At 36.4% G+C, this 16819-nt stretch overlaps 1 protein-coding gene across 1 annotated transcript in view; it reads left to right on the top strand.

The window, feature by feature from the left end:
- DMD (dystrophin) overlaps positions 1-16819 on the top strand; it is a 2715231-nt gene that overhangs the window by 1750515 nt on the left and 947897 nt on the right. The window lies entirely within an intron of this gene.

Below are 16819 nucleotides of genomic sequence, written 5' to 3'. Positions count from 1 at the left end.
CTTATAGTTGAGTATTGTGGTGCTTTGGCCTGGCCCATTTCGATGCCAGGGTAGCCTGCAGCTTGCCCTGGGTTCATTCTGTCCCTTATAGGGACCCTGCTTTTGGGGTATTACGAACTAAGGGCAACTGAGTGGAGAAAGCAGATGCCCACGAGTAAATATTATTGGAGGCAATCAGCTCCCAAGTTACAAAGCATATTATTAACTGTCTTCCTGTGTTAGACAGGAAGGACATTGCTTTAAGGTAAACTAAGTTCCCTGCGGCAAGGCTAAAAGGACAAACCCCATGTTATCCTACAGTTCAGTACTCAGGCTCCAGCATGCAGTGCATGTTGGGTTCTGCAGTGGCTAGAACCATCATGTCCACACCTAGAGTAATCCAGGGTCACATATGAGGAAGTTTGGGAGGCCATTGGATGCTGAAGATGGAACCATGGTCAGGTGCCCTAACTAGCATACTAGAGCCTAGCCCCAAACTTGCTGTTTATGTTAGTAACCCCCAATACACAAATTACATAAATTTGATTCATAAATATATGATATGGTCATCCCTTTAATTTACCTTTTGAATGATATTTGTAATTCATTACTATCTCTTGGAGTTTGGACTGAGGATTGCTATGAGAGTGTTTGAAGATGACATTGCTTTGGAAAATTCTAATTTTCCATAGGATGTCTTCTGATAGTCATTATTTTTGACCTGTGTAGAGATATGTGAGTGAATCCCTTTCCTTCCTCAATGCTTTGGTCTTTCAAAGATCCATTCTTAACTCTGTGTTTATAATCTTGTGTTTATAATCTCTGTGTTTATAATCTTGCCCACTCTTAACCTCATGCTAATTCACAATATGTCCTTTTCTCCACTTCGTCTTAAACAAGTGGCAAGTTCCTTGGTAATTAAAAAACACTGGTGAATTCCCTTTTGCTAATTAACTCACCAGTCATGTTTGTCAATTTTAAAATATGAATTACAGTCCATTTTTTCTGTACTATCATCCATTTTTTTCCTAACAAGGTAAAAGTCAAGCTAAAGAAGTAGTAATCCAATACCTTGTGTACTATTGTGAGTATCATTAGTAGTAAAAAGAGAAATAGAAAATATTGGCAAGACTCTATTTAACATGTAAATGAGGTCTCTTGGTTGGCTGTGTGCTCTGATCCTTCTTAAGGAAAATAGCCAATGGGAGAATTAGAACAGGAACAGCAGGCAGGGCAATCCCCTCACATGCTGTGTACCAGAACTCAATCCCAGGTACCCCAGCTGGTCCCCTGAGCACCACCAGAAGTGATCCCTGAGTGCAGAGCCAGGAGTAAGCTCTTGCCAGGTGTGCCCTCTTTCACCCCAAAAGAGAGAAAAGTAGCCGGTATGTGACTGCAGAGTGTTACTGTATCTATTTGACTACATAGAACTCTGTTAGAGAGTGCACAGAAAAAGAAAGCTCATTTTTCTTAATTACCATCAATTAACATTTGTTGAGTAACTACCCATGAGAGGAACTCAATTTGCTTTTGAACAGTGACTTATTTGCACTATTATCCCTCTTTCACTTCTCCTCTGCCTCACCTTCCCGCTTTCCATTCCACAAAGAAAACTATAAGCAGCAATTTCTGGTTACCCAGTATGGCTAACTCTTAAGTAAAACCTCCAAGGATGTGCTAAAATTAGTCACAGATTGCAATGACTTTTCCAATTTTATAGGCACTTTCTTATCCTTATTAGAAAATGAGAAGGTTTTTCTTGTAGAATTTGAATAAAGGAAGACATACTGAGGGCACAGGTGGCTGCCCTCTGACAGCTTGATTGACATTTTGTATATTTTCTTCCTTGTTTCTAATGCAGTCATTGGGCTATTTAATGTTTTCAACCCATAAGGAATCACAAGCAGTTTTCAATTTTTCTTACTCCTCTTGCCCCCTGTGAACTTAATTTCATTCTCTCTAAATGAACAAATATTTCACAAGAGGCACAGTGAGTAGCTTTTACACACACCTGCAACTTACAAATCCAGGGATGTAGCCTCCTCAAGAGTCGCCAAGGAGTACAAAGATACAGTGTGACCAAATTAACAGGGGATCCAGGCACAATTTGTCATCATTAGCAGATATTTTGATATTTGGAGTTTTGACGAAATGACTGCAAACGCCTTTAACTTTAGTTTCTCTCGTTCACATTTAGAAGCAGGTGTCCAGTCTATTTCCCAGTGCACACCTTAAAGTTGATAGAGCAGGTCCATTGAAGTGTTGTTGGCCCGAGATTGCAATGAAGAGTTGGACAGGAAGAAATTCGTTTTCCTCCACACGTGTGTTTGATCTGGTTATGAGGTCCGATATAAAGCAAGTGCCTACTTCGGTATATCTTGAAATAAAACCATTTTGGAGGACGATTGGTGCTCCAGTGTTTTTTGTGCAAATGACTGATGTACAATTTCAGGTCAATTTTTCTCCAGTGAATCTGTGTCAGTGGGAATCCCATCTATGAGGGAACAGTCCCACGCCATGTCAGGTGCTGATCCCACAGAAGGTTAACGAGAAAAGGCGGCTTCTTGCCAGATTTCTCTCCAAATGATACATGGTCTTATTAGTTTTGGCTCCTTAAGAAGATTTTTCTCACCTGTCCTACTAGCTTAACTGTGCTTTATTGGTGTCACGGGATTTTAATGGGGAGGTAAAATATTTAGGGGAAAGAAACAGCATTGGCAGTTTTTTTTTCATTAATCTAACTCACTTTTATATCTTCAGCTCATCTGCCATCATTTTACTTTTTATATTGTCAACTGAATTTTGTTTGCATACAACAGCACAAAATTTCTGCTACACACACATCACTCCTATTTTAGCACGTTTCAACAAAAACTCTGGTGCTTTAATTGTCGTCTTTATCCAGTTTCAGTGCTGCAAAATCTCCCAGGCAAAGTCATGGGCAACTAAGGGAGAAAATGCGAGATTTAAAGGTGCCAGGTTTCCCACGCTTCTAACAGTTGTCGCTTTAGGGGCATAAAATTCTTCAGCTTTCTTCTTTAGTTTATGGAGTCTCGTGGTGGGAATAGCAGGTTTTTAGCTAAAATTATTATGCTGTCGAGTTGGGTCTCTAGTGCATCCTGAAGAGCTTGCATTATTTACAGAGGCTGGGCTATCATTTTAAATCCTGTTGCTTCTGATGCCCGTTATCATTCTTGACAAACTCTTCTAGCCTGTGGTCTGTTTTCCTGTTTGCTTCCATTTATTTTCCCCCAAACCACCAGCTGAGCAAAGATTTACATAGCTTTTGTTTAAACAAGCCGTGTACAGTTCACTCTTCAGCCAGTATTACAAATACTTTCTAGACACAGTTAACATTTTCCTATTTTAGATCCAGATCCTGTTTATTTGCTAGATATATGTATTTTGGGTGTGTGCTCACATTTCTGTCTTTGTTAGGTCTGTTATAGATTCACAATGAAAAGCCAGAAATGGTGGCTCCTCAAAAATCATTAATAAAGCAACTTTAGCTACTGTTCCTGCTTGTAAATTTTTCATTTCACATAGTACAGTCTCAGAAGACCACAGAAAATTCAGCCTTGCTTATCTCTGTGTTGCAGATGATGTGGTTTATAGTCCTACCCAATCCCAGTGCAGATTGTTTGCCGTTCAGGACTCTATTTTGTTTCCATCTGACATTAGCGCATTATAAAGATTGGAGATTGACAAGCAACTATGCTTTTATTAGGAAAGTAATCAAGGTTGGAGCAATTCTGTTTGAAACTCCTGATATTTGAAAAACGCCAAGAGGTTGGCTGCCAGTGACCTGGGTACTTATTTAAGATTCTGCTTCCTGATAAGGAACAAGAATTGATTATCACACTAATAAACAGATTTTTTAGGAAAATCTTCAGAATTATTCTTTCTACTCTTAATTACATTTTACTTTTCCCAGGGTCTTTCTTCTGCTCCTGTAATAAATTTAATTACCTTTATTCCCCAATTAAAATTTTTATGGAATTTTTATAAGGTTTTGGGAAGGATGGCCTTGAACATCATTATGTTCAATAAATGCCCTATTTTGACAAAGGGGTTGCTAAATTATATTGAGATCTTTTTAATACATTGTGCTTCTTGTTAGGTATAAAAGTAAATCTGTTCATGTTTGTGACTGGATTGAACTTGAGGAGATCTACCTGTAATGCTTCTGCCTACAAATAAAATAGAATTGATTTTCCTCCAACTTTCTACATTCTCCTGGTAGCTTGGCTGCATTTCACTTACAGACTTTCAGTGAACCAGAAGGACAATGCCCAAACAAAAAGACTAATATTATCTCATTTTTACATTACTGAAGAATCTCCCATCATCTCCGCTGCCACCATTTCTTCTCACCCTTTGAGTAACCAAAGTAGATAATCACGAAAAAGAGGGGCAAAATCAGTGATCACCTTTAGACTTTGTAATATATTAGTCCCAAACCTTATAGCTATGCAACAAAACTTTATCCTTGAATATGAATTTTCTCCCTGTTCTTAACAGATTTTCTTTTCCAAATAGCCAATATCTGATTTAAAGCTACCAGAAAGCTAACTGGAAACGTGCTTGCAAGGAGACTTGTGTTTCATATAACGGGACGGCTTCCTAACAATAGGAGTTGTATTTCTCATACTTCTCTCCTAAAACCTAGATATTTTTTTCTAGCAAGAAGTCAATTTGTATGAGTTTTTTGGCTTGCTTTCAAGGAGAAACATTCTCTGCTAAAGCGTGTATGGGGAAATAAAATTGTTAGATATGTCTCCTGCTCTCAAGAAACTGCTATCAGGAAATGCAATGTAGGTGTACAGATAATCTTTATCCAAAGGACATTGACAATTCTGAGATGAGGAAGATTACTTTATTAAACATGAATGATATTTTAGAAAGGATAAACAAATGGAAATTAGGAATAGAAAGAATATACAGGCTAAAGTGGAAACAAAGTATATAGGTGAATATGAGCACAGTATAACTTGCTTCCTGTGAGTTGATTTATAAATTGAAAGTATCAATGCATAAGATGATCGAGGGTAATCATTGCAGAATGACTGAGGACAAATAAAGGTAATACAAAAGAAAGAATAGTTTTCCTATGGAAAAGAGTGACTGGTTTTGAGTAAATCTAAACATAGACTTACATAGCTATTAAAACGTTTGAGATGCACCTTGAGCAGAATGCATTGACTATGAAAACATTGACATAACATAATGATGGTTATAATAATTGCAGGACTCAGTGTGTTTTAAAATTCATTCTTAGATACATATCTGCAGTTTTTATATATGTTAGTAGATTTTATGGTTTTATAAATTGGAGGAATATATTACAAAGCATGGAAATATAATCAGGTTATTGGAATGGACGAAGTCTATGGATAGAGTAGAAGGATGGAAATGAAAAAGACTTGATTTGATCATATTTATAGACTATTTAAATTCATATTATAATCTTGCAAGATATGAAATTATAGTAAATGCAGAATACAAATTCAGAAAGCTTGCTCAATTTTCTAAACTAAGAGCCTAGTCCTTTTGACATTTACTGAGAATTTCATGACCTTTTTCATGGAGAAGATGCCCTGATTTTGAATCCTTGTGGTTTTGTGTTGTGTTTAATTTTGGCTTTTTGTGAGGAGGAGTAATGATACATATGCAGCAGTGCGCAGGGATTACTCTTTGTTGGTGTAAGGGGTAACTCAAAGTGCTCACCCTTGCCAAAAAAAAAGAAAAATCTTATTGTGTACATGCAAACAAGCTGGCCTATCAACTCCCAAAATATATTTGGTTTCTGCAAAAGATTCCAGTTACTCCTATAAAGGTATTGTTTTCTGTCCATCCTTGAAACAATATTTTCCTTCTCTTCAGAGCTGCAGTCATTGAACAATCCATTCAGAAATTAATCAGACACTGCCAAATGGCATGTCTTCTCTTGCCTTGAACCTTAATTTAAGACTTTGTTTTGTATACTTAGATCTTGTTTTCTAACAGTATGAGGCTTCAGAAACTAATAAACTAATCCTCACTTTCCTTCAGACTTGGTAATATTGCCTTGTCTTTGACAAGAACCCAGTAAACATTTGCTTGACCTGAGTTATTAATGACTGACTGTTTAATCTGAGGAAATATCGGTGTTAGTAAAGTGGTACTAAAATGATTTAAGTAACCGTGTATTTGTTTTCAGTACACTGATGAATTTGCATTTACTTTTATAATCACAGTATAATTTTATTTTGTGCTTATTATTTAGTATCTTGTGAAATACCAAGACTTTAAAAAATATTAAATACCATCAAATTTAAAAGGGAGACCTTGAGGCTAAGGATGTGGGCCATTCTTGGAAACATGCAAAGCTCAGGAGGATTCATTCCCCAGTGTGATACCCCCTAGTACTGCCAGGGATAGCACTGCTCATGCTTTTCTGCATCATTTACTTTGATCATATGCTTTTTAATCCTTTTTTATTGGTGTGTGTAAAATCATTTTATTTTTGTGCTGATTAATTTTAATCTCCACTTTGATGCACAAAGATAGCCAGGTATTTGTATTTGACCTAACCTTATACTGGATTTGTCTATAGGATGCTGTGTATGTATGTGTTTCTCTTGAGAACCCTTATACATTCATTTGAATATGTCTTTTCTTACACTTAACACTGATAGAATGGGTATAAAGGGCCGCCTTAACATTTCATGGAGATTTTTTCTCAAATTAATAAAATATTTAAATGACATGAAATATATATGAATTACAGAATATTTTTTCATTTTTTGAGCTATACTTGGGGGGGAGAGCTTATTCCTGGTTCTGTGCTCAAGGATTCTTTCTCAGAGTGCTTTTGGTATCATATGAGGTCCAAAGCAAGCATCCTATATTCCTGGCCTCACTTTTGCTCTTTTGAAATATAATTGTTTAGTGATGAGTTTTTTTTATAACTGTGTAGAGTTTAACATTTTATTCTTACTTGTAGCCTATACCAGGAGCATTAAACTAGTCTGAATCAGACGTTATTCAAGTCTGCAAACTGAGTGCTGTGAAATTAAATTTCCTTTGGGGTTAATCACTGTCTGCTTATCTCAAATAGTGCATCTAAAGGATTAATACCTATTTATTCTCCCTCCAGTGTGAGAGTCTTTGAAAACCTTACATTTTAAATTGACCTTCAAGATGAGTTGGAGTGAGTATATAGAATTCAGTGCTTTTCTTGGTGCTTACATGGATATACCTTGTACTTAAAATGTACCTTGGAGCATGTCGTCATACTGAGTAGCAAAAGGTATCAGTGTGTATACAGATGTGGGGAAAACTAGGAATATCCATCAGAACCCTTCCTATACGATCACTACTAAGATGCTCCCCAGTGAAGAATACGCTTAGTACATTGGAGATCAATGAACTGGCTTGCCACTGTTTGGTCATACTAAGCTCTTTCAAAGCTAGATTTAAGTTCATAAGCCATCATAATCCTTTGGCTGTTGTTTTTTGGGGGTTGGTTTATTGACATGTAAATCTTCATAGTATAAGAAATTTTCCCTGACAAAAGAATAATTCACCTCAACAAAGAGGTCTTCTTCAGTGAGTTGGACATTATCAAGCTGAATCAATACAGACTTACATTTTGCTAAAATAAGTTTGCCATTACTGTTCTTTACTAAGGACAGACAATGATTGCAATGATTGCTTTTGTAAAGGTCTTCATTTCCCTTTTACAGAAGAAACAAATATTATGTCATTATGCAGGAAGATAAAAGATCTAGAAATGTTCCTTTTGCTTGTTGGAGGCTGGTTCACTAATTTTAGAGATATGTCAGACATTTCAGATCTAGGATGAACAAATCCATTATGTATTGTCTATTTCATTTGCTGAAAGGAAAGCCCAAGATGTGATCATAATGAAAAAGAACCTTTCTTAGAAGTTTTCTTTGGGATAGAGTAGGTACAGTGGGTAGAGCATTTGCCTTCCATACAACTGACCTGAGTTTGATCCGCTACACCGCATATGGTACCCTGTCTGTGAACACCAGGAGTTATCCTTGAGCCAGGAGTAATCCCTGTAAACCACTGGGTGTGGCATCCCCAATAAACATTCCTCTAAAAAAAAAGTCAAGCAATAGTTACTGCATCAAACTTTGTTTTCCTCATTATCAGAAATAGTACTGAAAACAAATTAAATGGCAATTGGGTAAGTTCCAATACTTTATTGTTTTGGAATCAAATCAATAACCTGATAAGAACTACAGGCAATTCTTTCCCCCTTTGAATAGGACCAGTGTCAAACCCCAGAAAATCTTTTAACATCATATTGCAAATGAAAAAAACTTTTCCCGAAAACATACATATAACTGCTCTCTCTAGAAAATAGTTTTTAGTAGCATTGAATAGAAGAGCTGTAAAGAAAGAAAGCAAAAAGAACCATGTGTTCGTTACTAAGACTCATTCATTTTCACAGAAACACTGGGTGGTAGATACTTGGATAGGTAATTTTTAAATTGCAAATGAATAAACCGAGATAGACCAAGTGATGTGGATGAAAGTCATATAACTGATAAATATTCAAAACTTTTATCTTCCAAAAACCCGAATGCCCCAGAACGGATGATTGGTTGAGGAAACTTTGGAACATCTATACAATGGAATACTATGCAGCTGTTAGAAAAAAGGAGGTCAAGAATTTTGTAGTTAAGTGGATGGGCATGAAAAGTTTCATGCTGAGTGAAATGAGTCAGAAAGAGAGAGACAGACATAGAAAGATTGCACTCATCTATGGTGTATAGAATAACAGAGTGGGAGACTAACACCCAAGAACTGTAGAAATAAGTACCAGGAGGTTGACTCCATGGCTTCGAGGCTGGCCTCACGTTCCGGGGAAAGGTCAACTCAGAGAAGCGATCACCAACTACATTGTAGTCGAAGGCCATGTGGGGGAAGGCAGTTGCGGGCTGAATGAGGGCTAGAGACTGAGCACAGCGGCCACTCAACACCTTTATTGCAAACCACAACAGCTAATTAGAGAGAGAGAACAGAAGGGAATGCCTTGCCACAGTGGCAGGGTGGGGTGGGGGGAGATGGGATTGGGGAGGGTGGGAGGGACGCTGGGTTTACGGGTGGTGGAGAATGGGCACTGGTGAAGGGATGGGTTCCCGAACTTTGTATGAGGGAAGTATAAGCACAAAAGTGTATAAATCTGTAACTGTACCCTCACGGTGATTCTCTAATTAAAAATAAATAAAATTAAAAAAAAAAAACTTTTATCTTCCAAACCCTACTCCTTTGGGCTTTGTATCAGATCAATCACCTGCCATTCTGTGATGGAGCATGCATTCGCCTTCAATTTAGTTAACAATGTAATAACTTAGTTTGATTTTTAGCCCTAATTGTCTTCTCTTTCATAAAACAAGTCGGTAGCTATCTTATTTTGTTAAGGAATAATTTTTATGTGTGCTTGGAAACAGTAGGGTAAGTTAGTACTATAATTTTTTCATAACTTCTGTTTAATACTATTATTACCTCTATTTTGAAGAATTTTGAACTTGTATAAGACAGACTAGATATTGCAAAGAGAATTTAAGTATAAAAACAAGTTTATGACTATGCCCTCATCTTATCTTTTCCTCTGTCAAGAGAATATGAGAAGCAAATGTGTTCAGGAGTGGTGGTTTGTAAATCTTTTCACCAAATAGGTATTTAAACAATTCCCCTCCAACAATCATGAATAAAAATAAAAGTCTTAATTGTTTGGCAAATGACCCTGAGCTGTATAAGTGATTAAATAGTGATTTTAATTAACAAAACTCAATAGAAAATATTTTAAAAGACTTGTTAGGTAAATAACAACTTTCCTTCTTCACACATTCATATAAGCACACTCCATTTATATCATAGTTCATAAAAATGATAGTTCAGAAACCCCTTAAAAGTAGAGTGAGAACTTTTCTCCAGATGAGCATAAACATGAGCATATTTTAATTTTAGCTCTTTATTTTTAATAATTCAATAAAGACCATATTATAGTTGTATTTTGTTTTCATTTCTAGGTCTTGTCTATAAATTTCACATTTCAGTGTACAAAAATTTGAAAGTGCATAAAAGTACTTAAAACTTTTTATTTCTCTCTGTACTAAATAACATAGTTATTTAATAGACTAACTTTTTTCAAACTTTGATTTCAAATCCTTTTCTATTTAAAAGCAGAAAAGGGCTATGCTGTACAGTGTATAAAGCACTTGCCCTGCTTGTGCCCAACCCCAGTTTCTGTCCCTGGCACCTCATATGGCACCTGAACACCATCAGGAGCCATCCCTGAGTACTTCTAGTTATGGCCCCAAAACAAAATGTAGAATAATAGTAACATTTGCATTTTATTTATTTTTTCTCTAAATGTATTGCATTACCATACATTATATTATACATATTTTATTACCTAATAATTCTGCAAGCTATTGAGCATCATTTCCTTTACTCACCTCTTTTTTCATAGTACTTAACACAATTCTGTGTATGCATGTGCAGATAGTAATGCTTGTTTATGCAATTAGATATTTGCAATGCCATGAGGTCAGAAACTGACATAAGATGCATTACACTAAAAGTATGCATTGAGAAAATTCATCTATTTAGTCTTGTAAACAAATGATTACTCTAGACCTTCTGTATATTTAAATATCTGGAACTAAAAGTATAATGTTTCTTGCCAATTATAATCAAAATGCCACTGTTTACACATGCAAAGCTCTGTCAACTTAATCCATACTCCCAGTGTAATTATGTAGGGGCAACATAAATATTTTCCTAAATGTTGATGCTCATATTTTTCAAAATAAAATGAACTTCCCAAAGTTATTTCTTGCACGTAGCTATCCATTTGGTGAAGTGGGTCCAATTTTTTTTAACACTGCTAAAATAGGCAAACAGGGAATGTGTTTGCTATGTGCACAAAATTCTACATCCTTTATGCAGAGGTTTTGTTTTGGCTGTCAGTTAGGAAGGCAGAACTTCAAGCAAATTACCTTCATCTGCTAAGAATAGAGGCTGAGCCCAAGAAGTGGCTGAGTTGTAGTGTATCTTCCTTGGTTGTGTAACATCATCTGTTTAATCCAAACAACAAATTAAACAAGATGAGTGTGTTAAACGTGTGTGGTTACTTCTGTGTTTCTTGAATCCCATCTTTGTAAGTCATACTCTTTTTGGAATTCTGGTAAATTACTACATCTATTCTTTTACATTCTTGCTAATCTTAAACTCTTCAAAAATAGACTATACAAAGATTTAGGGTTCACATCTGGCAGTGTTCTGTGTGTGGAGGGGTGTAGCCCTATGGGTGTGGCAAGGAGAAATGGTATATGGTTCCATGGATCAAACTCAGTGAGGCATACTAATACATGGTATTCTTCTTGTATCATTGTTTTTTTATGGCACACCATGTGATTTGTTGACCTGTCATTATCCATGGTGACCTATTACTACAAAAAAAAACTTTGAGACAAATTATCTTTGATTACTCATGGCTGGGTAAACATTGTAACTATTGAAGCTACATTTCATATGAGCCTCATTCCATCTTTCATCTCAAAAAACAGTAATGTATTTATGTGCCCCCTGCTCAAGACTGGCCAGTATTATTTATTGAAAGATGCTTCTTTAAAAACTCATCTACTTGCATACCTGACATAACCTCAATAATACAAATGTGAAAGCAAAGCTTGCACTAACCTTCAGTGTATATCTCGCTAGCAAGGGCATCGGAAAGAAATTAGAACCTTGTTTGTATATTTCATCATGTTAGTACATGACTTTTCAACAAAACTAAATTACTTTCGAGCATATTTGGACAATAACAAAAAGATGAATTTGATAGCAAACAGAATTTTCATTAAGATTAACAGCAAAAATACCACAATTTCATCATTCATCTTCTTGCTTTAAAGCGGAACAGAAGATTACAAGCAGTGAATTCTTAACAAATGTTCAGTATGAGTACTTTAACCATTAAACATATTATCAAAAATCACTTCAGCATGACCTTTGAATATTGTGGCTTTACAGAAATTTGTAATCTCACTTGGAATGATTTGGTCCTCTCTAAGTCAACTTCATACATTTGGGTTTATAGTTTTTATTATTTCAATCCATGATATTTAAAACAATTATTATAGTAACATATATATATAAATAATTTAATATATTACCATCAAACTACAAGGACAGATTTATTTATTTATTTTTAAATTTTTATTATTTTTCAATTTTTTGAGGGTAAAGTTACAGATTTATACATTTTTGTGCTCATGTTTCTCTCATACGAAGTTCGAGAACCCATCCCTTCACCACTGCCCATTCTCCACTACAAAAAAACCCAGCATCCCTCCCACCCTCCCCAGTCCTGTCTCCCCCACCCCACCCTGCCACTGTGGCAGGGTATTCCGTTTTGTTCTCTCTCTAATTAGGTGTTGTGGTTTGCAATAAAGACGTTGACAGCTGCATAGTATTCCATTGTATAGATGTACCAAAGTTTCTTCAGCCACTCATCTGTTCTAGGGCAAAATGAGGTCATGAAGTTTGCATATAAGTGGATCAGCATGGAAAGTATCATGCTAAGAGAAATGAGTCAGAAAGAGAGAGACAGACATAGAAAGATTGCGCTCATCTGTGGAATATAAAATAAGAGAATAGGAGTCTAACAACCAAGAATAGTAGAAATAATTACCAGGAGGCTGTCTCCATGGCTGGTCTCCCATTCTGGGCAACTCAGAGAAGGGAACACCAAGTAAAATGTGGCCGGAGGTCATACAGGGGAAGGGTGATGCGTGCCGAATGTAGACTAGAGACTGAACACAATGGCCACTCAACACCTTTATTGCAAACCACAACACCTAATCAGAGAGAGAGAACAAAAGGGAATACCCTGCCATAGTGGCAGTGTGGGGTGGGGGGAGATGGGACTGGGGAGGGTGGGAGGGATGGTGGGTTTACTGGTGGTGAAGAATGGGCACTGGTGAAGGGATGGGTTCTCGAACTTTGTATGGGGGAAACATGAGCACAAAAATGTATAAATCTGTAACTACCCTCACAGTGATTCACTAATAAAAATAAATTTAAAAAAATTAAAAAAAAAGATGTTGAGTGGCCATCATGTTCAGTCTCTAGTCTACATTCAGCACGCATCATCCTTCCCCTGCATGGCCTCCAACCACATTTTACTTGGTTTTCCCTTCTCTATCTGAGTTGCCCTCTCCCCATAATGTGAGGCCAGCTTCCAAGCCATGGATTCAACCTCCTGGTACTTATTTCTACTATTCTTGGGTGTTATTCTCCTACTCTGTTATTCTATATTCCACAGATGAGTGCAATCTTTCTACGTCTGTCTCTCTCTTTCTGACTCATTTCACTTAGCATGATACTTTCCATGCTGATCCAATTATATGCAAAGTTCATGACCACATTTTTTCTAACAGTTGCATAGTATTCCATTGTATAGATGTACCAAAGTTTCTTCAACCAGTCGTCTGTTCTAGGGCACTAGGGTTTTTTTCCAGATTCTGGCTATTGTAAACAGTGCTGCGATGAACATACAAGTGCAGATGTCATTTCGACTATACTTTTTTGCTTCTCTGGGATATATTCCCAGCAGTGGTATTGCTGGATCAAATGGGAGCTCAATTTCTAACTTTTTGAGAAGTGTCCATATTGTTTTTCAAAAAGGCTGAACAAGTTGGCATTCCCACCAGCAGTGTAGAAGGGTCCCTTTCTCCCCACATCCTCTCCAACAGTGGTTTCTTTTGTTCTTTTGGACGTGTGCTAGTCTCTGTGGTGTGAGGTGGTATCTCATGGTTGTTTGGATCTGCATCTCTCTGATGATTAGTGATGTAGAGCACTTTTTCATGTGCCTTTTGGCTATTCGTATCTTTTCCTTGGGAAAGTTTCTGTTCATTTCTTCACCCCATTTTCTGATGGGGTTGGATGTTTTCTTCTTGTAGAATTCAACCAGTGCCTTATATATCATTTATATCAACCCTTTATCTGATGGGTATTGCGTAAATATCCTTTACCATTCTGTAGATTGTCTTTGTATTCTGGGCACTGTATCTTTTGCGGTGCCGAAGCTTTTTAGTTTAATGTAGTCCCATTTGTTTATCTCTGCTTCCACTTGGTTGGCCAGTTGCATGTTATCTTTGAAGATACCTTTATCTTCAATATCATGGACGGTTTTGCCGACCTTGTCTTCAAAGTACGTTTTGGTTTGTGGTCTGATGTTAAGGTCTTTAATCCATTTTGATCTGACTTTTGTAAGCTTTTAAACTGTTCTCCACAGTTTCTTCTTCCAATGAAAACAGCTACAATAATGACTATTGGTTGATTTTCATCAGTTGGATATCTATGCAGTTTGTCCACTTTTACCTGCATTCTGCTTTTCCTCTGTCTGCATACCTACTAATTTATATTATGGGTCAGAGAAATAGTGTCAGGAATAGTGGGAATATCACTGAAATTCATTTCATCCAAACCATTCCGCAGGATGGTTCTGGATCTGATACTTGCAGTCATATTAACTTTGAGTCAATTCTGTTCTAAGTTCCTCAGCTTTTTTCAACCACTTGATTTAAATATGACTGGCATGCATAAAACTATTCATATTTCATGTAATCACTTAACAGAATTAGAGGTACATAAGAAACCCTAAATTAATTTCCATATAGCAATCCACTGCAATTATGTCATAATTTTTGCATACTTCAAACATTATTGTAGGTCTTAAGTGAAATAATCAGACAGCACTTTGTAAAGTACATAAAAGTAAACTGTAGCTAGGGTAATAAATTGAAATTATTATTATCAGTCTTTTGTCCTGTTAGAAACAATCAAACTTGATTTTACAAAGGATCATGCCCAGGGAGATGAATAAAGATACTGAAGTTGTTGTTGAGTCTGGGATACATTATAAATGTTTTGGGTTGATTCTCTCCTCTCCCCTCCTTTATACACTGGACTATTTGAATTGAGGAATACAAAGTCAGCATCTGTTTCTTTTATTTGCTGGTTAAAACTTGTTGCAGTATATATTTCAAAGAACAAAGTGAATTTTAGATTTCATTGATGTATGCCCTCAGAAAAATTTTAAGTAGTGAATAAGAAAATTTCACACTATAAAATAAAATATTCATATAATAGTCAACCAGAGGAGAAAGACTAATTTTATTTTAAGGCCAGGGATAATTGGCTAGGGAGATAGCAAAGGCCAGGGTTTGATCCTCTGCAGTGTCTGGAAACTACCGCTGAGCAATTCATCAGTAGTAGCTCTTGGGCATTGCAAGGTGTGGTTCCCAAATAAAAACTAACGGCAACAAAGATCTTTAAAGGATGATGCTCACTTGGAGTTTTAAAAAAGCATTTTCAAATTACAGACTTTACTAACTTTTAATTTTTTATGTCAAAGCAAATTTAGGTTTTTTAGTCTTATGTAATCTTGTGCTTTACTTTTATCGGGACTGTCCTGTTTTTTATCTGAATTGAATCACCATGAGATAATCAGAAAGCTTTCATGTTTGAATTTCAGTCATATAATGATTGAACACCTATCCCTCCACCAGTGCACATCGTCCACCACTCTAGTATCACCCCCACATCCCAACCCTTCTCCTATCTCTATGGCAGATGATTTCCCCCATTCTCTCTCTACTTTGGGCCATTATGGTTTGTAATACAGATACTGAGAGGCTGTCACATTTGGTCTACTTTCAGCAAACATATACCATCCCAAGCAATCCCTCCAACCATCATTGACTTAGTGGTCCCGTCTCTATTCCAGCTGCCTTCTCCCCCTAGCTCATGAAACATATTTTCAATAATTGAACAATATTCCTGGTCCTTCTATCTACTGTCCTTGGGTCAGTCTTATGTTATTTTATATTCCACAAATAAGTGCAGTCATTCTGTCTGTCCCTCTCATTCTGACTCATTTCACTTAGCATTATACTCTCCATGACCATCCACTTATAAACAAATTTCATGACTTCATCTTTCCTAACAGCTGCATAGTATTCCATTGTGTAAATGTACCAATGTTTCTATAATCAGTTGTTTGTTGTCGGGCATTCGGGTTGTTTCCAGATTCTGGCTATTGTGAACAGAGCTGCAATGAACAAACAGGTGCAGATGTCATTTCTGCTGTTCTGCTCATGTTTTTAATCTGTGTTTCATGGTTTTAAGTCTTCAAGTGTTTACTGTAATTTAAAATAATGATTTGTATGCTATTAGTGCTCAACTTTTATTACCTTGCATATGGCTGTCCAGTTTTCCAGATATTTCTTATCGAAGAGATCTTTATCTTACACATCTGACTTATTTGTAATTAGTTTTGAATCCGTGGCATTTATTTCTGAGCTTTCATTCTTCTGCATTGATCTGTGTAGTTTTCTCCCTATAATAAATACTGTTTGACTACTGTAGCTTTTTAATGAGGTATTTATATTAAGCATAGTTTTGGGGGGAGTGTGATGTTATGTTCACTTTTTCCCCTGAGGTGACTTTACCTATTTGAGGCTCTTTTGTGTTTCCATACAAGTTACAGGATTTAGTCTTCTATTTAAATAGTACCACTGGGATTTGGTCGGGATTTGATATGAATTAAATCTTCATGTCATTTCAAGTAAAATGGTCCAAGTTCAATCTTGTATACCCCAAAATTTACAATGATGTCAAGTGATGTTTATTTAATAGATGATGCCAGTGCTGCAATTTTTGTTAATTAAACCAGATTCAAGTGTGAGCAACTGGTGGTTCATACTATAATCTAGGTGTTAGTAAAAACAATTTAGAAACAGGGGCTGAA

The sequence above is a fragment of the Sorex araneus genome, chromosome X (assembly GCF_027595985.1).
Source record: "Sorex araneus isolate mSorAra2 chromosome X, mSorAra2.pri, whole genome shotgun sequence".
In the NCBI taxonomy this organism is placed as follows: Eukaryota; Metazoa; Chordata; class Mammalia; order Eulipotyphla; family Soricidae; genus Sorex; species Sorex araneus.
Note: the sequence above shows the minus strand (reverse complement) of the source record. Positions and strands in the feature narration are given on the sequence as shown.